A 22,172-nucleotide genomic window follows, 5' to 3' on the forward strand; every position below is an offset into this window, starting at 1 on the left:
AAGGGTGGTAGGTGCCACGTGGGTGTGAGCTCTCTGTTACGCAGCCTGTATGTGCTCTCTATTCCTGCTTTACTCAATCCCAGATGGACCCCTTCGATCCTATAATCGAAGGCCCACCTGAGCTTATTACTTGGTGGATATGACAGGGGTCAGCTCAAGATGAGCAGTTCTGGACTCATGGTCACCTGGTGTCACGCTCAGTCATTCGGCTTCCACAGCGACGCAGGTGCGACAGAGCCTGGGCTCACCTGGTGGGGCGCTCTGGAGTGAGTGTTGCCCATCACGGTGATCTGCGGTGGGCTGAAATGCTGGGCCTTCCTACCCCTCCTCAGGATTCAGTTGCCCTTGAGAAGGGCATGACTCGGGTGAGGCAGCTCTTGGCCACCGAGGTAACCCTAAAGAAGCGGTCCCGTCCTCGCCAGGGGTTAGGGGGATGCACCTCCATGTCTGTCACTCCTCCCTGCTGTGAAGTGAGAATGGTAAAATCCGGCCAACTTACCTCACCTACTGCAAAGGATCAGCTATAAAATAAGGCAGGTGGAAGAATTGTTCAATGCCAACATCATGAAGGTGGAAATACGGCTACTTCGTTTGTTATTCAGAGATGTATTGGCCATGGGCAGGGACTTGAAATGTTTATTTTATTCGGACGTCTTTATGATTATGGTATTACGTATAAGAGACTTGCACCATAAAACCAAAAAAAGCAACTTTTAATAATAGCCCTAGGGTTAATAGATGCTAATTAGAAAACATCTGTCTGTTCAGCCTGTCTGTTCAGCAGTCTGCGTGGCAAGGCTTCTTGAGTGCGTGTTTCTGTTTTCAGTGGTGGTGGCAGTGGGGAGAGTGGATATTTAGCATCTGCCCAGGAGAAGCAGTGACAAAAACCCCGCATCCCCCACCCCTGCCCAGCAGAAGTGGAACAGCCCTCTTATCTTAAGTGTGTGGGTCACTCCCAAGCTTTGGAAATGTTTTTTTTTTTAAATACATCTTTAAGTTTCTTATCAGCATTAGTCATCTCTTCAAGAAATTCTCACTGTTAGAATTTGATTGTAGGTTGAAAAAGAGTGGGCAGGGAGGTTCAAATCACCCAGGAAGCTGTATGCAGTGGGGAGAAGGGAGGAGGAAATCCATCTAAAGTAATATCTGAGCTTCCTTTAGAAAGACACATTGTTTTGAGCATACATATTGCAATTGCATTTTATAATTCCATTATTTATTACCTTCCATGCAAATTATCAGCTGCCCAGGAATGCTCTCACCCCTGCTACCTACCTAAGGAGGACCTTATTAGCACACCAGGAGACAAGTCAGATGATAATCCTCAACTGATCACAATGTTGGGGCCCCAGTCCTAGTCTTCTGACTGGCAGGTCCCATTCCAGGCTGTCTTCCACCAAGCTTCTGGCAATACCCAGCTCTGCTCTTCACGTTTTCAGCCTAGAGAGGAGGTCCCCTTCGGGCAAGAGAAGTGGCAGAGGGTTTTTGGAATCCCAGGCTCCGATGAGTGATGGTTGGTCCAGGGCCCATATCTGGTCTCTGGCCTTATTTTAGGCTGCTTCTCATTTTCCCTCCAAATTAGATTGAGCTGCCAGTCTTGCTTGAAGAAGTCATCCGCAGGGTTCATTAGATGCCTTTTCTAAGGTAAGGGATGTGCCTGGCCCAGTGCTTTTGGTGTTATGTAAGACAGACCCAGAGCATCCCCAGAATTCCCAGCTCTCAAGGTGTGTACCAGAGGATCAGAGGCAGCTGAAAACAAAAAGAAAGGGTGCTGTCATTGGACATGTGCCTGGGTCGATTTAGATAGGTCAGAGCATTCGGCCTGGGGCCAGTCTTTCTGTGTTGGCTTTAACACAGTGCTTTCAGCAAACCTTGGCAGTGAAGCCCAGCCATTTCTAAGAACGGGGCTCGCTGTATCAGGAAACAACACTTGCCAATGATATGGCAGAGAAAGCTTCTTTCTCTTTCTTTCTCTTTTTCTTTCTCTCTCTTCTTTTCCTCCCTTCCTTCCTTCCTTCCTTCCTTCCTTCCTTCCTTCCTTCCTTCCTTCCTTCCTTTCTTCCTTCCTTCTTTCCTCCCTTCCTCTCTCTCTCTCCCTTTCTCAAAGTGATGAAACTTTGGGAAGGCCGCTGACTTGGAGCGAATGTCTTCACCCCAGAGCTCACAGTGTGTGTATTCGTTAGCTACATTGTCAAATTGTACACGAGCCGCCACGGGGCCCCATCCTGAGTCTTCCAGAGAGGTCGGCTCCGGTCTGTGACCCAGACTTTTCCCTTTTCCCCTTAGAACTAGCAGCCACCCTGTTGCCTCACAAAAACAGACCACTACCCCTCCCCTCTCACGCGACCTCCCCAGGACTCCACAGCAACATCCCTGGGCTCCCTGAGAGCGTGGAGCCGTTAGAGTAAAAAGTATCTCAACATACAGCTCCATGGCCACCGGCTGTGGCTGGAGTCTCACAGTTGTGTCCTGCGGTCATTTTAGTCAGTTACGGGTGAACCTCAAACAGTTGAGAATTGGTACTGTGTTCCGGTGACGTCCTCAGTAACTTGGAGGCTTCTCTTTCCCTCATGAGACTGCAGAAGGAGGCTGGCAAACGCTCAAGAACAGACCGTCTCATGAGATTTCCTGTACTTCCTGCTGCTGTCGCCGCTCCGGCCCGGGGCCACGTGTCCCCCAGAAAGCCCTTCTCATGACAGGTCAGCATTTCCGCTGTCAGTTGTGGCAGAAGCCAGAGTGAGGAGAAGCATAAAAAACAAAAGAGTGAAGAAGAAATATACCCTCTACTTTTTTTTTTTTTTTTTTTGAGGGGAGCGCGTAGGGGAAAGAGGTGATAACTTGAAAAATGTACATGTGTGGGACGCCTGGGGGGCTCCGTCAGTTAAGCATCCAACTCATGATTTCAGGGTCGTGAGATCAAGCCCTGCCTTGGGCTCTGAGCTGGGTGTGGAGTCCACTTAAGATTCTCTCTCCCTCCTCCTTTCCCCCTCCCCCCTGGCTCAAAAGCACATTCTCTCTCTCTCTCTCAAAAAAAAAAAAAAGTACATGTAGGCTTAAGGAAAGTCTGCAAAGAAGGCTCACAGGATGCTGGCATGGCCCCTGCCATTTGGAGTTAGCCACCTGGGTGTGTAGCTCCTTGATCAGACATTTAACTGGTAGAGTACTACTGCACCAGTCAAGAGCTCACATCCGAGTTCTTTCCCCGCTTTCAGCCAGCACCTCCTTCATGAAGTCCTGGGCAGTTTGTTGAGTATGCCAGTCTTATATTCAAAAGGGACTCACCAAGTTCAGGGCACTAGGCAACAAGGACAGGCTGTGATCACCACAGGCAGATGGCCCCGATCGTCCGAGAGGGGTAAGACTGTTAATGTACAATGGTATATCCCAGTGCCCGGGAAAGTGCCTGGAACCTAATGGGCACTCAGTAAATATGCATGGAGTAAGTGAATGGAGACAATTTTGGCTCAGGTTAACTTAGAGAAAGACTGTTATTTTAAAATAAAACAGGTATGCTATTTTACTGCCTGTAGAATAATCTCTGGCCTTCCTCTTTGTTCACTATCCTTGAAAGAACCCACAGGTGAATCTCCTGTGCTCCACCCCAATCACACCCCCACTCTAAGTACTTACTTTTTTTTTTTTTAGATGACAGTTTGGACAGGGAAGAACACGTTGGTTACCACCATATGGCAAGGTCTCTGGCCCATGTATCTTCCTGAAACCTCAAGTTCTTGTTCAGCCAAGGGCTAGAGATGCTCAGGGGACTGTGGTCAGTCTGAGGTGGCTTTGCCACACCTAGACTCAGCACTGAGCCAGGGGCCTATCTAGGCCACAGCACTCAAGAGATGCTCACAGCTGTCCTACATAACCTTTGGAGGAGATTCTTGAGACTTCCAGGGTTTTTTGATACTTGCCTCTAGTGCATTTGTGGAATTAACTTACATTTCTCTGGAATTTTTTTTTTTATAATTTTTTTTTTTTTTTAATTCATGAGAGTCAGAGAGAGAGAGAGAGAGAGAGGCAGAGGCAGAGGAAGAGGGAGAAGCAGGCTCCCCGCCTAGCAGGGAGCCTGATGTGGGACTCGATCCCAGGACCCTGGGATCATGACCTGAGCCGAAGGCAGACGCTTAACCATCTGAGCCACCCAGGTGCCCTCTCTGGAATTTTAAGACTGGTCATGGCTTCCTAGATATCTGGGATTTGGAGCACATTCCCCATTTTTATCTGAACCCATCTTGTACTTTTCAAGGTGGCCCAGGTACAAACACCTGGTGGTATTCCTCCCCCTCTTTCTCCTTTCCTTCCTAGAGAGGTGGCTACCTTATCACCATAGCATAATTAAGAACAGTATTCAGGTTCCATAAATATTTATTGAGCACCTATTCTGTGCAAGTCTCCTTTAAGGATTATGGGGAACAGGTAGTTTTATGTCCTTATAAAAGGACTAACAGTAAGAAAAATATAGAGAAAAATAATTGCTATGAAGCAAACATGTAAAGCTTCACTGGAGACAAAAGTAAAATGAGACAGAAGTTTGGGGAGTAGAAAATTGCATCCATTTGGGGAAAATTAGGAAACATGTCATTAATCCTGTGTATAATTTTAAATAGTAGATATAGAAAGAAAGTATATCTGTTAAAAAAAAAGTACAACACGAATAATGGTTTGGGGATGGAAATTTTAGTTATGTTTTGAAAATAGCAAGAAGACAGTGTATATGAACACATGTAAAGGAGCAGAGACATGACTAGAAAAAGCATCTGGAATAACTTTGAGAAGAACTATGAATGGGGGTAGATGAGTTTGAAGTTGGGGCACCTGGATGGCTCAGTTGGTTGAGCCTGGGTGGCTCTTGGTTTCGGGTCAGGTCATGATCTCAGGGGGGTGAGATCGAGCCCTATATCAAGCTCCATGCTCAGTGGGGGTTGGAGCCTGCTTGAGAGTCTCTCCCTCTCCCTCTGCCCCTCCCCCTGCTTGTGTGCTCTCCCTCTCTCTCTCTTCCTCTCTCAAATAAATAAATAAATAAATCTTTAAAAAAAAGATGAGTTTGAAGTCAAGGTGCTTGAGTTCAAATCAGTAGATATAGGGAGTCACAGAAGGTTTTTGAGTAAGGGGTTCTTCTAGGAAGAATTTGGCTTAGAGGGAATTGAGGCCTGAGGTGGAGAAAAACATTAAGCATCGATGCCAACAGGCTTAGAGAACATTAATGAAGCATGGAGTAAGACAGTGTCTGTGTTCATGGAAAGCAGGACCCAGATTCAAGGCACATAACAGATAGAACTTAGCTATCAGTGGGGTTGAAGGAAAGGGGCACCAAGAATGATTGAAGAACTGAGACCAATACCTAGGAAGGTGGTAGAAACCACAAACATGGGCCATGGGAAGATCAAAAAGAGAAAACAGTCCGAAGAGCCCCATTCTTGCTTCCTGTTCCTCTGCTTCACCCCATCTTGGCAGTCGTCTTGAGGCCAGCTGCCTGGAAGATCCAGACTTGCAGGAGAGTAAGAGCTTCTCTATGTAAAAGGCTGGAATTTTTTACTCTCCTCTTGACCACAGTACTTCAAGGAATTTTTTATCCAACAGACCACTTGGATCATACCTTCTGGTTCCTTAACTTCCTTAGGAAAAACCACTGAGAAACAGGTTTTCTAAGTCAACTGCCAAATGTTCCCAATAGTGTAGGCTCCTTGTTCCAAGCAATGAAAATAATCTCCATACCAGGACTTGAATAAAGAGCTCTTAGGCTTGCTAACATGCATCACAATACTGGGATTACCCTGGTCTACATCAAAGGTAACAAGATTTTTTTCTAAATACAGTCAATCATTATTCATGGCTTCTGTATTTGCAAAATTGCCTACTTGCTAAAATTTATTTATAACCCCAAAACCAATACTAGCAGCGCTATTCCACACATTCCCAAACTCATGCACAATGGAGGAAAACTGGAGCCGCAGGACTTACATGTTCCCAGCTAAGGTTGAACTAGGCAATACTCTGACTTCATGTTTCAACTCCTATACCGCAAGCAAGTGTCCTTTTTGCAGTCTATTAAGTGCAAAATTTTTCACATTTTTGTGCTTTTTGTCAATGATTTCACTGTTTAAATGGTCTCCAAGCATAATGCCAAAGTGCTGTCTGGTATTCTTAAGCACAAGAAGGCTGTGATGTGCCCTCCAAAGAAAATACATGTGTTAGATAAGCTTTGCTCAGGCACGAGTTCTAGTGCTGTTAGCCATGAATTCCACATTAATGAATCAACAATATATGCTAAATAAGGTGTTTTAAAATAGAAATTCACATAAAACATGAGTATGCATTGATTGGTTGATTAAAAAAGTTGTGACCAGTGGTTCCTACAACTTCACCCTGTATCTCCCCTGGAGCAATGGTTCCATATTCCTCAATTCAGTGTTCGTGACTTAACAGAACATAAATACTGCAAACTCATACCCACATGTGAAAATCCAAGGAGACAGAAGTCATAGACAGAGAAGCCAGCCTCTGAGTTCAGCCGGATAAGAAAAATCTATACTGTTCTGAAGACTCCATGAAGGAGACGTCACTACCCCCATCCCTCCACTTGTGTCTATGAATGTATGTACTGTACACCCACCTTCATCCACAAATGGATTTGAAGTGACTTACCTAAAAGATAACACAAACCAGAACTAGGTACAATAAAGAAGTGTTAGAGAGAAAGAAAAAGGACATACAGGGTTGGGTGCAAGATGGCGCCAGGAAAGTAGTTAATACAAAACGCAGGCTCCTAGGCACTTACCAAAGGTCACAGATCTGGCCCTAAGCTTTTGAGCAGTGGATGAGAAAGGGATTTAAATGAGTTCAGATATCCAGTTCATGGGGTCCATAAGATGAATACGGCTGAGCAACTCCAGTGTGTTTCTAAGCTCTAGCATCTTCCCCCTCCCCTGGAAAGCCTGATGCACAAGTCCTTCCCAGACCTTCAATCTCAACAACTAGCACACTGGTTTCCACTTTGCTCCTTGAACACACCAGGGTCATTCCTGACTCAAGACCTTTGTGCAACGTGTGTGTGTGTGTGTTTCCCAGCATGCCCTTTGCTCAAATCACTGCATGTCCAACTAATTCTTGTCATTCAGGCCTCAGCTCAGAGTCTCATCCTAGAGAGAAGCTGCTTCTGACTGCCCAGTTGAAAGCTGTCTTCCTCCTCCCCCCATCCCCAAGGTGGTATTGCTTCACCCTTTTTTTTAAAACACCTAATCACTACATGAAAATTTTCAATTTATTTGATAATTTGCCTATTGTGTATTTCTCCCATTATTTAGGGTCTGTGAGCACAAGGACCTGGTTTGTATATCCTAGGATAGAGTCTGGCACTTAGGAGGAGCCTCAGTGAATATTCGCGGAATAAACTAAACAAAAAGGGGAACCCTGAGCAATGTGATGGATATATCCTTAGCAGTATTCCTACAATAGACACTGCAAGTCTCCAAGGACTCTTCATTAGGGTCAGGTCAGCTCAGAGCAGGGGACAAGGGGAACCCACCATGAATAGTTCTGTCTACACTTCCACCCGGTTCTCCTTCATCTCTGACTGCAATCTCTCCTGCAGCAACCAAAGACCATTATGCCATCCTCAGTAGATTCAGATAATATTTAACTGCCATTGTCCGCCTAAGAAAGAGATCATTTTTACAGGTGTGGAAAATGCCATCAATTTGCCTTTTTGGAAGGAATTAATAAAGAGGTGACATATTGCAACATTTTTGAAAGAAAGTATTCATTATTACTGCATAGATACATTGACATAGTTGCTAATACAAATAAATATCTTCTGGACCTATTCAAGTTATTCAAACAAAACATTAGGGATTAACTCATAAACTGTTATGTGTAAATTTGTGTTTTCTAAAGTGATGACTATGGTATACTCTAGTAAGCATTAACACCTATTTCATCAAATCCAAGATAGCACCGATTTTAAGCTCACATATCCTTAAAAAAAAAAAAAGTCCATAAATTATCATTGTAAGACTCAATTTCAGGACGTGGCTCAGAATCTGTGAAACATGGTAAGAGCTAATATTTGTTAAAGATTATGATTTAGGCACTGTGCTAAGCATTTTACATAAACTCTCTTTTATTCTCTGCAAAATACAAGAGGATAGATGCCTTTATGATTCCCTTCTACAGATGATGAAGCCAAGACTAGTTACACCAACCCACAAAGCTGATACATAGCTGAGAGCCAGAGTAAGCTCAGAATTGTCTGACCTGGAACCTGAGCTCCTAGCTGCTACATTAAAATACCTTCTGTGGTCTTATTTCTTAGATCAGGGATGTGGAACCTCCTAAGGAGGCTATTTGTCCACCCAAAGAGTCAATCAGTCAGTCTAACAATACCTACAAATAAAAAACAAACTGATTTAGTTTCTTCTCCTCTAAGATTGAAATTTATAAAGCCCTAAACAAGTGTGTTTTTTTAAAATTAAGAACATAAAAATATATTCATCCCAGCAGAGGCATTCTAGAAACTACTCTGAGCTGTGGCACTGATTATTAGAGCAATACATTGAGAGAAATGGACCCAGTGAGGCCCAGGACCAATTTGCCCATCATTCACAGATAGTGCAAATGCCATTTTTAGCCCCAGCTTCACTGAAGATGAAAATTCCTTAATGGTAATATTCTCCCCAAGTGAGAGGAAACTGTGTTTAATGGCAGCTAAGAATCTCTCATCTTTCTATTGCTCATAAATAGCTAAGGTAGGGATTTTTAAGGCATTCCACTAATTTGTGTTTTGTAAAATTAAAATGGGCTAATTCTTCCATGGGTTCAGAGGTTCCTTGATCAGGGATGCACATCAGAATCACCTGGAAACTTTTTCAAATACATGTGCCTGGGTCCCTCCCCAAACTATTGACTCGAAATGCCTAGGGTTAGGCTGAGACACACATATTTCAAAAATCTCTGTTCTGGATAATTCTGATGCCAGTTCCAGGTTAAGAGATCTGGTGGTAATTTCCATCAGAGCTAAATCTCTAAAGAAAGTGGTGCCTAGAGATGGTGCAGAGCTAGCCGTCAAAAGACCTGGCTGACTCGTGACCTTTGACTGCATCTGTTTCTCTACCTGCAAAATTTAAAAATTATCAATAAACCTATTGACAATGGTTCAATATATTCCCACAGTTCCCACAGTATGCTCAAAACTGAACTGTAGTCTGGCCACTACTGCACACCTGCATTCTCTCTTCTGCTTAATGACCCGGCTCTCCACTAAAAAGGAGGAGTCTGGTAAATACATATACCTGCATCTACGGATATGCCTGGCAAAATTGAGCCCTAGTCTGCCTTTTCAACCTTATCCCAGTTGCAAGCTCCTAGACATGTGCACCCACCCCCCCCTACACACACACACTCACAAACATTCACATCCACAACTTCCAATGGAGTCCCATAATTCATTCAGTATATAGACAGAAAGTCCATACTGTGACCTCAATGACCCACTCCTCCTCCCATAGCTCCCTGATCTCATCTCCTGCTAATTTCCTTCTCCCTCACTTGGCACCAGCCACATTGGTTGCTTTGCTCTTTCTAGATCATTCCAGGCTTGCTCCTACCTCAGGACCTTTGCACTTATAGTTCTCTGTGTCAGTAATGCTCTTCCCCAGACAACCACAGGGTTGTCACTCCCTCAACACTTTACTCCAAGTCCCCTTCTAGAGGGCCTTCCCTAGCTGTATTATCTAAAATGTCAACCCCTACCCCAGCATTTCACACATTTCTTGCCTGCTTTATCTTTTTTCAGTAGCCCTTATTGCTATCAATGTTCCAGGTTTATTTCAGAAGGTAGAAAGAGAAAAGATGCCTAAGAAAATGCACTAAAAAAAACAAAAAACAAAAAACAAGACAAAACACCTCATAGGGTTTAGCATTCTGACCTATTACTAACAAGAGAGGATGAAATCCTGGACAAAGTTAGAGTAAGTGTAATAAGAACCAGGAAGAAGGTGACAAAAAGGATACTCATTTTTACGAACCAAGGCGTTTTCTACTAGAATGAGGAGACATCCCTAGATAAAATGCCTTCTATGAAGGCTGCTAGGCGTAGCAAAGAAAGACCACAGAAGAAAATCACTAAGAAGAGGACATACATAATGGAGTTCAGTAGTAAAGCCAGAGTTTAAGTAACAAAATTACCTGGAAATTTCCATGTAAGAATGCAAACACAATTTCAAAGATTTTCTAGGGACTTAGTAGACAGTGTCTGGCAACTGCAACATGGCCATGGAAGCCGGTGCTTTGCAGATTTGCCGGACCTAGCAGACGCAGCAAGTCTTGGATAGCCATGAACTCAAGCATAGGGTATGAGACCATTTAGGGGAAGTTTAAAGACAAGGTAAATCAGCAGCAGCAACACGGCTGGACTCAGAATGGTGCTGCTATCTTAACACAGCATAGAAAATATGGACATGAAATTTAAGAAACAAAACAGAGGATCATAGGGGAGGAGAGGAAAAATAAAACAGATGAAATCAGAGAGGGAGACAAACCATAAGAGACTCTTAATCATAGGAAAAAAACAGGGTTGCTGGAGTGGGGGGATGGATATTAAGGAGGACATGTGATGTAATGAGCACTGGGTATTACATAAGACTGATGAATCACTGACCTCTACCTCTGAAACCAATAATACATTATATGTTAGTTAATTGAATTTAAATTTAAAAAATAACATAAAAAAGTAAAGTCTAGTTTGTCTGATTAAAAAAAGAAAATGAAAATATGGACATGATGAAAAATTGCAAGTCTCATTTTTTTTCTAAAAACAGAATTTCTCTAAATTCTTTTCTTGCATACAAAATTGAGGAGGCAATAAAAGAAGTGCTATTCTAGACTTACTTTTGATCAACAAGTAAGGAGTCATCAGGGTCATAAAGACGAGAAAAATTTAGGAAACATAACCATGAACAGCCAAACAAGTAAATGGTGAGTTTCATATTCCCAGCTTCTGGAGGGGGGCAAATTAAAGTTCAGAGCCACAAAAAGATAACTGGTCCCATGGTCAGAAATTGATTCAACAAAATTGAACACATGCCATATGCTAAGCATGTTCTATGGCTAGAATACAGCATTGAATAAAGCAAGCTCCTGTCCATGTGATACTTACAGGAGAGACAGAGGAGAGAGGAACAAAAAGCAAATATACAAATAAATATATAATAAAATGTCAAGTAGTGATAAGTGTTATTAATAACTAGAGCAAGCTCTTCGGACAAATGGCTGATTTCAGGACTGGGGCAGGAAATACACAGGATAAGCTTGAAACAATCTTGTAGTGCCAGAAAGTAAGGAAGTGCTCAAAAATAAAAACAAAAACAAAAAAACCCACACTAATGGGAGTATGCCAAAGGGACATGGGAGTAGAACGAAAGCACTTTCAATGTCCCAAGCTGGAATAAGTTTAGTAATCAGATAAAGTAGTATTGAATTATAACCCAAGGTGTAAAATACCTATCTTTGAGTCCATAGAGATATAAGTAAATGACTGAATAAATAAATGGAGGAGAGACAGCTCTACCATGCAGAAGAATTCCAAATCGCTGATGTAAATGATTCTCCCTCGAGGAGATGGAACATAATGCTCTCCCTTAAGTGTGCGTTGTGCTTAGTGATTTCCTTCAAAAGGCACAAGGTAGAACCGGGTACTGTGCACACTGGGGCTGACCTGCCTGAGGTCTCCTCCTGGTACTTCCATACAGTAGCTGTAAGACCTTGGGAAAGTCACTTACCCTCTCTCTCATGGAAATTCCTCATCTATAAGGTGCAAATCCTAGGAGAACCCACCTCAGGTGGTTGTTGTAAGGGTTAAATGAGTTAATGTATGTGAAGCACTAAGATTCCTTGGCTTATAATAAGTGCTGTATAAATAAGAATTTAGTTATTATATGGGAAGTCACTGGAGGTGCTAAGCAGAAGGGTGCAAATGGCTCATATTACTTCTTTAAGGGATCTCTCTACGCTCTCTGGAGAGAATAGATTTGAGGATAGCAAGAGTAGGTCTGAGAGGTCAGTTGGGAGGCCAGAGGTCAGGGGTAGAGGGCAGAATGATGGTAGCTTAGACCAAGGTGGTCATAGTGGGAGTGATAAGAAATAGTTTCAGGGTAAATTTTTGAAAGTAAAATTGACACGATTTACTAATAAATTGGAAATAAGGTGTGGGTGAAGGGGAGGGGGAACCATGTCTCCAAGAACTTGGAGTAATTGAGTGAGTGGTCATGCCATGTACTGATATGGGGAACCCTGAGAGAGGTGTGTTGGTTTGGGTGTTTTTTTGTCAGAAGTATTAAGAAACGTTGAGAGGGGGCGCCTGGGTGGCTCAGTTAGTTGAGTGTGTGCCTTTGGCTCAGGTCATGGTCCCAGGGTCCTGGATCGCCTGCTTCTCCTTCTCCCTTTGCTGCTCCCCCCTCACTCATGTTCTCGCTCGCTCTGCTCTCTCTCTCTCTCTCAAATAAATAATCTTTAAAAAAAAAAAAAAGGAAACGTTGAGATGAATGTTCTGGTGAAATGAGAAGGTCTCAAAAATTCAACACTGACAAAATAATTACAAATGGTACTGGGGCCCCTGGGTGGCTCAGTTGGTTAAGCGACTGCCTTTGGCTCAGGTCATGATCCCAGAGTCCTGGGATAGAGCCCCACATCAGGCTTCCGGCTCAGCAGGGAACCTGCTTCTCCCTCTGACCCTCTCCCCTCCATGCTGTTTCTCTCTCTCTCTCTCAAATAAATAAATAAATAAATAAATAAATAAATAAATAAATAAAATCTTTAAAAAAAAAAATAATTACAAATGATACCAATAAGGGTGAAAGAGGAGACCATCTGAAAACACTTAGGTAGTGATAGGGTTTGTTACCTAATGAACTCAGAGTTTTTAATTCAAAAAAATTCAAAAAGTGTGTGTCTGGATGGCTCAGTTGGGTAAGCATGGGACTCTTGATTTTGGCTCAGATCATGGTCTCAGGGTTGTGAGATCAAGCTCCGAGTGAGGCTCTGTGCTGGCGGGGAGCCTGCTTAAGATTCTCTCTCCCTCTCTGTCTGCCCCTCCTTCCCCTCTAAAAAAAAGGGGGGGTTGGAATGTCATAGTACTACATCCACACATGGTACCAATGTCAATTTCCTGGTTTTGATATTATATTACAGTTAAGAAAAGTGTAACCGTTGGGGGAAACTGGAAGAAGGGCACTTAGGACTTTTCAGTACTATCTTTGCAACTTCCTAAGAATCTATCATTATTTCAAAATTAAAAGCTTAAATAATTACTCTCATTCAGGAGAAGGAAATAACAGTACATATTCTAGAGTTTGTAGGTAACCACGAGCTATTGTGAGTCAATACTGTGATGTGGTTGACAAACTAATGTTGATGTGGCCAGGATTAATGGAAGTGTAACATTCCAAAGAGGGACTGTAGAAACACCACTTTGTTTTGTTCAGGTCAGTCCACATCTGAGGTGATAAAGTCAACTCTGGATGCCACACTTCTAGATTAACGAGCACACTTAATGACAACTAGACAAAACACCCAGAACCAGGCGGCCCTGTCCTATAAAAAATAGCTGAAGGAGGCAAAGATATTTAGCCAAGAAAATTGCAGACTTCCATGAGACATAACCGCTGTCTTCAAATACATGACAGATCGTCAGTTGGTAATCAAATTTAGTTGAGTCTTTGACATCCCTTTAGAGGCAATAAACTTACACTTGCTTTTCACAAAATGCCAGAAGTATTTTTAAAGAGTGCTTAGAGAAGCCACTTTAGCAGCATTAAAACCTCTGATATTTATTTATCTATTTTTAATAAATTGTGTTATATTAGTTTTAGGGGTACAATACAGTGATTCAGCAATTCCATGTATTACTCAGTGCTTATCATGATAGGTGTAGTCTTAATCCTCTTTACCCACTTCACACATCCTCCCACCCACCTCCCCTCTGGTAACCATCTGTTTTGTTCTCTATAGTTAAGAGTCTGGTGTTTGGGGGGTTGTCTCTTTTTTCCCTTTTGTTTGTTTTGTTTCTTGAATTCCACACATGAGTGAAATCATATGGTATTTGTCTTTCTCTGACTGGCTTATTTCACTTAGCATTATACTCTCTAGCTCCATCCATGTTGTTGCAAATGGCGGGATTTCATTCTTTTTTATGGCTGAATAATATTCCACAGTGTGCGCGTATGTGTGCGCGTATGTGCACGCACACACATGTGTGTGTACCGCACCTTCTTTATCCATTCATCTACGGATGGAGCCTTGGGCTGCTTCCATATCTTGGCTATTGTAAATAATGCTGCAATAAACATAGGGGTACACATATCCCTTCAAACTAATGTTTTCATATTCTTTGGGTAAACAAATTTCTGATTTTTAAAACAACTGTAGCAAAATAAACCTGGAACATCAAAATCAGGATATGAAAGTCAGTGTCTGCAAGATTCTTTTCACTGGGTTTTATTCTTGTCCTTTTCATAGCCTTTTATTATAGCAAAGTGCCAAGTACTTTCTTTGTTTTTAAATTTTTGTCTATGAAGATATAAGATCTGTCATTTGGACTTAGGGATCAGAAATCTGTCAACCTTTCAGATAGGACCAAGAAGTTTTGTTTTTTTTTTTAAAGATTTTATTTATTTATTTGTCAGAGAGAGAGCTCACAAACAGGAAGGGGCAGGCAGAGTAGGCAGAAGAAGAAGCATACTCCCTGCTGAGCAAGGAGCCCGGTGCGGTACTTGATCCCAGGACCCTGGGATCATGAACTGAGCCGAAGGCAGATGCTTAACTGACTGAGCCACCCAGGTGTCCCTGGACCAAGAAGTTTTAAATATTTGCCTTGACTAGTAAGGAGAGGTCACAGCACCTTTCCTATTTTTCCCCTTGCTCTATGGATGGAAAGGGAGATGATTGCAATACTGCAAGGTTAATGTTGCTATTCTTAATATTAAACCAATGTTAATTGCTGCCTCTTAATATTATAACACTGCAGTGAAGGTTAGACAAAAATTTAAAAACAAAGAAATTACTTGGCACTTTGCTATAATAAAAGGCTATGAAAAGGACGAGAATAAAACCCAGTGAAAAGAATCTTGTAGACACTGACTTTCGTATCCTGATTATGATGGAGTCCTTCCTTGAACAGTCTCACTGCTGTGCCTATTCAGTCTGCTGAGGAATTTTTCTGTTTATGACCCAGAAGAGATGAATGTACTGCTTTGGCCAAAAGGGGCAAACAAAATGCTGAACATTATTATGAATCAAAAACAAAACAGAAAATACTATTCTTTTTTTCAAATAACACCAAACTCTTGGTATGCCTGGAATAGAGAGGGCACGGGGTTCTGGCTGCTAGCTGTCTGGAAAGACACACACAGGGAAGATGGCTGGAAAAAAGAATGAAGACAGAAGAGGCTTTGCACACTCAGGATGTGCCTGGCTTGTTACTGAAGGGGACTGTGCTAAGGGGTTGTTATTTGCACTATTTCCTGTGAGGTTCTCAGACACCCTATGAAGCGAGGTCATACTACTATTCCCATTTTACAGATGAAGAAACAAGGGCTTGGAGAGGTTAAGTAACTTGCCCAAGGACACCCAACTAGAAAGTGACAGGGGTGGGATTCAACCACAGTGATCCATCCAGTGACCACCGAACATGAAGCCTTAGTGTTGAGTCCATTCTCCCCGTTTTCCTCCAGAAGAATTAAGGGTTCAGAAAGCTGAGGAGACTTGCCCAAAGCTGACTTGTGGCAGAACTGAGGCTTGAACCAAGGTCTCCTGACTCCCAGCCAGGATCTTCCTGCCGTGCCACGGGACCACTCTGTCTGGAAGGCTAAGAGCTGAGCAGGGATATCATCAAATTTTGAAAATCACAAAGGATATGAAGAGAGTAAATAAAATCTTCTAAAACCCAATAGTATAAAAACACTAGGACAAGGAACCATTCTGGAAGCTTGAGAAAGACACATTTAAAACAAGGGGAGGAAATGCTACTGTATCCTTGCAGCAATGAACTTACAGAACTCATTGGTCTTAGCAAGCAATAAAGGCTGAGAACAGGCATCCAAATAAGACATTAGGCTTTAGTTGAATTAGTTTATTTAACACCCTCTGTCCTAGGTGCCTTTTATGGGCTTAATTGTGTCCCCCATCCCCACCCCAAACTTTACATGTTCAAGTCCTAACCCCCATGATCTCAGAATGTGACTGCATTTGGAGATAGGGCCTTTAGAGGGGTGATTAAGTTCAAAGGAGACCGTTAGGGTGAGCCCTAATCCAGCCTGACTGGTGTCCTTATAAAGAGAGATTAGGACACACACAAAAACACCAAGGGCATGTGTGCCCAGAGGAAAGACCTTGTGAGGACAAAGCAAGATGGCGGCCATCTGCAAGACAAGAAGAGAGACCTCAGCAGGAAAGAACCATACCAACACCTTGATCCTGGACTTCCACTCTCAAGAACTGTGAGAAATAAATTTCTGTTGTTTAAGACACGTGGTCTGTGGTACTTTGTGTTGGCAGCCCTAGCAAGCTAACATAATGTTTTTCAAATATACTTTGGCTAATCCCTGCAACAGCCTACTAATAATAGTAGAAACTATTATTATCCCCATAATACAAATGAAGAACCTGAGGCTTAGAGAGTTTAAATAATCTCATCCGTGTCACTCACTAGTAAGTAGCAGAGCTGGGATCCATTTGTGAGTCACAGAACCCTAGTGGATTATCAGAGAAGTCAGGGTCCTGCCTCCAACCTTAGCAGTTCGACTTCAAGAAAGACACATCTCATGCACCATTCTGCTTGGTGCTTCTGGACCACGTAGATGGAGGCCACAAACTAATGTGACAATTTGTGTGGGCTTATGAAATGTTGAGGAAATCACCTTTGAATAACACACAGTGTAAAAGGTCAAAGTGCTGGACTGGGTGCTAGAACACCTGAGGTCAAATCCAGTCCCCAGGGCTTTTCCGATACTCAGATATTCTTGAGCAACTTAGTCTCTAAATCTGTGTTCTAATCTCTGAAAAAGGAGTAATACCTGCTTATTGCTTTTTGGTGTTGCTTTAATTACCTTAACATTGCATGCTCACACTGCTGCAGTAGAGCTCTCTTGAATATCACTAAGACTTAGCACAGTTTCCTTGCATATGCTTGGCCCTCAAAAAATGCACAAGGAATGAAGATGGAAGCTCTCAGCATACCGTACAAACATAAAACACCCTGGTTAATACAAGGGAACATCCCTGTATCACAATTTATTTTTTTTTCAAGCCCTGGTAACCTTAAAGGAGGGAAAGCTGATGAGTCAAGAAGAAAAGCCAAGGCTCCAGGTAGCTCTTAGGAAGATGACAGAAGAGAGAACTGCAGTCTGCTTCTAAGGAATAAGATGTAGGCCCTGACGTGATAGATTGAATCCATCACTTTCTCCTCCTCTGTATCTGAGACATAGCTGTTTCCATGTCACCTTCATCTATAATCTAGTGCTTTGCCTGGAGTCCTTCAGATCAGCCAATCTGTACAAAGGAGCAGGAGGGAGCTCTATAAACTTGAATGGAAGCCTTTGTTCATGTCCTTTACTGGAGGCCACCCCAAGTCCCTTTCCCAAGAGCTATAATGGGTCGCTAGGAGTAGAGTCTATCTTGCCTTCCTGGCCTGCCGTTTTACCAGAGGAGGAGAAATGTTACACCCAGAATAAACACTCGCCAGACATTTTCCCACTGATTCAGAGGGTGTGGGATGAGCTGCTAGCAGTCTAACCATTCTGCCATAAACAATAGCAGAGTCGCGCATCTACTTATTTGTTTATTCACCAATTCATCCATTCATCAAATATTTATTGAGTGCCTTCCTTGTGCCAAGCACTGTTGCAGGTGCTAGGGCTATAGCAGAGACAAAAACCCTGCCCTCATGCAGCTTGCATCACCGCGGACCGGAGGCAATATGCAAAACAAGTAAGTATAAGATAAAACTTGTTAGGTAAGATGTGTTATGGAGAAAAATAAACTAAGAAAGGAGATTAGGAAATGCTGAGATAAAGTCCTAAAGATGAGAGTGTAAGATAAGCAAGAACCAGAGAGAAAAACAGTTCAGGGAGAGGCCCGGGAGTGTAACTGGAATATTGTAGAAACAAACAGAGGCCGGCAAAGCTGAGGCAGAGTCAACAGTGTGACCAGTCACAGAGCTAATAGGAGACCATATTATAGAGAACTCTGTAGGCCACTGTAAGAACTTTGGCTTCTACTCTGAGTGAGAAGGAGAGTCATTTGGGAGTTTTGAACAGAGGAGCGACCTGATTAAATTAGTTTTATGGGGACGCCTGGGTGGCTCAGTCGGCTGAGCATCTGCCTTCGGCGTGGGTCGTGATCCCAGGGTCCTGGGATCGAGTCCCGCATCGGGCTCCTTGCTCAACAGGGAGCCTGCTTCTCCCTCTGCCTGTCGCTCCCCTCTGCTTGTGCTCTTTCTCTGATTGATAAATAAATAAATAATAAATAAATAAATTAAATAAAGGAAAAAAATAAATTAGCTTTATAGGATCCCTCTGACTGCTGTGTCAAGAATTGAGTAGATGGTGTGGCGGGGAGCGCACAGGTGCAAGCAGAGCGGTCAGGAACTGTTGTAATAATTTAGGTGAGAACTAATGATGGCTTGCAGCAGGGTGATAACTAGTTGAGGTGGGGAGAAGTGATTGGGTTCTGGGAAACTTTCTTGACTGAAGATGCGGTCAACAGGACTTGCCAACAGCTCTGTTTTGGGATGTGAGAGTGGAAGAAGAGTGAAGGAAGGATGAAGCTGCCATTAACTGAGATGAGGAAGACCATGGGAGAGCAAGTTTGGAGGACAGAAGACATCAGTCTCTCATTTGGGGGGTGTTTCGCTGGATATGCCTTTTGACATTCAGCTGGAGATGACAAGCGGGCAGTTGGGTATATGAGGGTAGATGCAGGGAGTAGGTCTGTGCTCAAGCTGTATATTGGGAATGGTCGGTATCTAGATAACAAAAATAGGCATTCGACTAGATGAAAACAGTGAGGGGAGTGGGGACAGCAGAGAGATGCAGCTCACTGACTGAGGGGAGGCCACCGGCACTGGACATCAGGGTAAGAGGACCCAAGGGTAAGGTCACAGGAAAGCTGGGAGAATGTGGCTCCTTCCTTGCCCGTCCTGTTCTCTCTCCAACTCTCATTTTTCTTTTCTACTCTCACTCCACCTTTCTCAGCCTTATTCTTAGGTAAGCAAAGAAGCTTTCTATCAAAGTGCATGAGCCAAGATAGGTATTTACCAGGTAAACACTAGCCTTCTAGTTGTGTGGTTCTTTTTAAAAGGCACATAGATCGCTGTGCAGTGTGTTGTTACAATATGTGGATCAGCAGGAACATCCAGTTACTCAGCTCTGTGGGTTCTGTGGGCTGCCTGCCGAGTGGTGTTGGAGATATTCTCTATACTGTTGCTGTTGTTATTGTTATTGTTCAGGAAGCCGTTGGCCCTCGCCGCACCCCTCCCTCCTTCCTTCTCCCACTCGCCACCCCCTGATCAGAGGGCAGTGAATGCTCACATCATTTCAGTTTGGTCCAGCTGCCAGGCTGGGGAACAGATGTTGTATTGTTAACACAAAGAAGAAAACAAACAGCCCCACTCCTCTGTGTCCTCCTGCCTCTCCCCTCCATCCCCATTTTAGCCCCCCGGTGAAAATGGGCAGACAGTGTTGGGGAGAAGAGAGGATGGGGCTCCAGTGAGTAATGCCATCCTCCCCAGCCAAGGTTGAGCCCTAACCGGAGGTGCACAGAGCGTTCTCCCCGGCCCTGTTTACAGCAGACACGGGTTCAGTCAGCTGAGAGGGCTGGCTCGTGGCTGGTGACGTGAGGATGCTCTCACTGAGAGGAGCATTGAAAGAAGGAAGACAATGGCCCTCTTCTGTATGTGGCCCCAGGAATGAATCTACCTGCATTTTATGAGCAAGAGCTATGACCAAAAGATATCAGGACAATCCTAGGGACAGAAGGAAATGATGTTTTGGCTGGGGTCTATCTTTGTATGTTTGATTATTTCTCCTTTGAAAGCTTTTCAGAGATGGGGGAGGAGTGGTAATTTCTTTTCTGGAGACCACAGGTTTAGACTCTTCTGCCTTTTCTTTCACTTCTTATGCAGACCCTTTCCTCAGATGGGGGGTGTGGGGGGTTGCAGGGGGTGGAGTGAGCACTGGAAGTCTAATATGAAGGTTAGAAGTGAAGCTATACATGGAGATGAGGAGGCCAAGTGAGAAGCAGAGTGTGCAGGGCCTTGTCAGCTAGCCTAAGTACTTGGAACTTCCCTTGAAGTTATTCAGTGGCAATAGAAAGATTTTAGCAAGGAGAGTGACATATAGGAAGCAGATATACAGCTCTGTGAAGGATGGATGGGAAGGGAGAGATAGTTGGGGTTTTTTTGTTGTTGTTAATATTTTTTTATTGAAATTCAATTAATTAACATACAGTGTATTATTAGTTTCAGAGGTAGAGTTCAGTGATTCATCAGTTGTATATAACACCCAGTGCTTATCACATCACATGCCCTCCTTAACGCCCATCACCCAGTTACCCCATCCCCTACCCCCCTCCCCTCCAGCAACCCGCAGTTTGTTTCCTATGGTCTCTTATGGTTTGTCTCCCTCTCTGATTTCATCTTGTTTTATTTTTCCCTCCCTTCTCCTATGATCCTCTGTTTTGTTTCTTAAATTCCACATATGAGTGAAATCATATGATAATTGTCTTTCTCTGACTGACTTACTTCACTTAGCATAATACCCTCTGGTTTCATCCATGTCATTGCAAATGGCAAGATTTCATTTTTTTGATGACTGAGTAATATTCCATTGTATATATCTACCACATCTTCTTTATCCATTCATCTGTTGATAGACATCTGGGCTCTTTCCATAGTTTGGCTATTGTGGATATTGCTGTTATAAACATTGGGGTGCAGGTGCACCTTGGGATCACATTTATATCTTTGGGGTAAATACCTAGTAGTGCAATTGCTGGGTCATAGGGCAGCTCTATTTTTAACTTTTTGAGGAACCTCCATACCATTTTCCAGAGTGGCTGTACCAGCTTGCATTCCTACCAGCAGTGTAGGAGGGTTCCCCTCTCTCCACATCCTCCCCAACATTTGTTGTTTCCTGAGTTGTTAATTTTAGCCATTCTGACTGGTCTTGATTTGTATTTAAGGGAGAGCTAGTTAAAGGCTGCTATAGCAATCCAGGTAGCAGACAGCAAAAGCCCTAAGATAACATCAGAGATGGCTCAATTGTTGTCAATGAGACAAAATCAACAGGGCTTAGGAACCAACCAGGCATGGAAGGGAAGTAGCCAAGGATGGCCAGAGCTCTAGCAAGGACTTACTGGTTCTAAGCCCTGAAAAAGTTATGCCCAACTTCTATATACATCATTTCAAAATAAAGTAATATCTAGCCATAAAATAGGTATAAAGAATTCCAAAAAGCTTCTGTTTTTTCTAGGATGGCTGCTTTGATATACTTTCTAAGCACTAAATTCTTTGAAAATAATTTTTTGGCACCCTGGTTTTGTTTTCTTGGTGTTTCAACCATGGATGTTTTTATGCTTATTGGATAATCCAATACTGGGAAGGAGTTGCAGAATTCATGTGTGGTCCACTAGATGGATTACATGCCTTTCACAGAAAAGGGGGATGCAGGAAGAGGAGCAGTGGGAGACAGAGTGGGAATGATGAGCTCAGCCTTGGACGTGTGAGTGTGAAGTATCAATGGAGACAGACACTGCCAGAGGGCAGCTGATTAGATGGGTCTGGAGCGGAGATGGTAGAACTGGGTATCATCAGCACTCATGGGTGGAGGGGGTGGGGCGAGAGTCATGGAGAGGATAAGGTCATCCAGGGTGAATGTGTAGAAGGAGAGGGGAGACAGCCTGCAATGAAACCTGCAGAAATTTGGCATGTTAGGGACTAGGGAGGAAAAGGAGGCTGCTGAGGAGTATCTAGGAAGATTGAAGAAAATTCAGGAGAAAGTAGAGCCCCAAAGACTAAGGAGCAAAGGAGTTTCAAGAAAGAGAAAATAATCAACAACATCAAATGCTGTAGACCCATTCAAGTCAGATAAGAAGATGGGCAGAGCCGAATAGCACCAATGCAT

General features: G+C 43.2%; 1 long non-coding RNA gene across 1 annotated transcript in view; it reads right to left on the bottom strand.

The window, feature by feature from the left end:
- Positions 1–1,559: 1,559 nt before the first annotated feature.
- Positions 1,560–22,172, bottom strand: part of LOC116624835 — a 36,736-nt gene continuing 16,123 nt past the window's right edge. The window contains exons 2-3 of the long non-coding RNA XR_004297959.1: positions 2,426–2,712; positions 1,560–1,749 (exon numbers count right to left, since the gene is read on the bottom strand). This is a non-coding gene — a long non-coding RNA (uncharacterized LOC116624835). The remainder of the gene's footprint in view (positions 1,750–2,425; positions 2,713–22,172) is intronic.

The sequence above is a fragment of the Phoca vitulina genome, unplaced genomic scaffold (assembly GCF_004348235.1).
Source record: "Phoca vitulina isolate PV1807 unplaced genomic scaffold, GSC_HSeal_1.0 scaffold71, whole genome shotgun sequence".
Classification (NCBI taxonomy): domain Eukaryota; kingdom Metazoa; phylum Chordata; class Mammalia; order Carnivora; family Phocidae; genus Phoca; species Phoca vitulina.